Source organism: Procambarus clarkii, chromosome 8 (genome assembly GCF_040958095.1).
Source record: "Procambarus clarkii isolate CNS0578487 chromosome 8, FALCON_Pclarkii_2.0, whole genome shotgun sequence".
Lineage (NCBI taxonomy): Eukaryota > Metazoa > Arthropoda > Malacostraca > Decapoda > Cambaridae > Procambarus > Procambarus clarkii.
This window is the reverse complement of record NC_091157.1, coordinates 8,641,997-8,642,781: the sequence shown is the minus strand read 5'-3', so window position 1 is coordinate 8,642,781 and position 785 is coordinate 8,641,997.

Sequence of the window (785 nt, the reverse complement as noted above, 5' to 3'; positions counted from 1 at the left end):
GAATATAGGTGCAGAGATCAGAATTCGGCTCAAAAATCACGCCCAGGAGTCAAATTTCCGACATTTTAGACATTTTAAGAATTGCAGGGGGGTTTGGGCAAAATATGACCCATCGCCGTTTTCAGTAATTGTCATATTTTCGGTATGAAACGTCGTAATTTGAAACTGAAAATAGGTGCAGAGAGTCAGAATTCGGCTCTAAAATCACGCTCAGGAGTCAAATTTCCGACATTTCAGACATTTTGAAAACTGCAGGGGGGTTTGGGCAAAATATGACCCATCGCCGTTTTCAGTAATTGGCATATTTTCGGTATAAAAAGTCGTAATTTGAAACTGAAAATAGGTGCAGAGAGTCAGAATTCGGCTCAAAAATCACGCTCCAGGAGTCAAATTTCGGACATTTCAGACATTTTAAAAACTGCAGGGGGGTTATGGCAAAATATGACCCATCGCTGTTTTCAGTAATTTGGCCGATACCTGCGAAAATCGCGCGTTTTTTGCCCGCTAACGGCGAAAATCGCTTGGTTTTTGGGCGCTAGCGGCGAAAATCGCGTGATTTTTGCCCGCTAGAGGCGAAAATCGCTCGGTTTTTAGGCGCTAGCGGCGAAAATCGCGCGATTTTTGCCCGCCAGCTGCGAAAATCGCACGGTTTTTGGCCGCTAGCAGCAAAAATCGCGCAGTTTTTGGCCGCTAGCGGCAAAAATCGACCGACTTTCGCCACTGGCGGCCAAAAAAGGGGCTATTTTCGTCGCTAGCGGGAAAAAATCGGGCGATTTTCGCCGCTA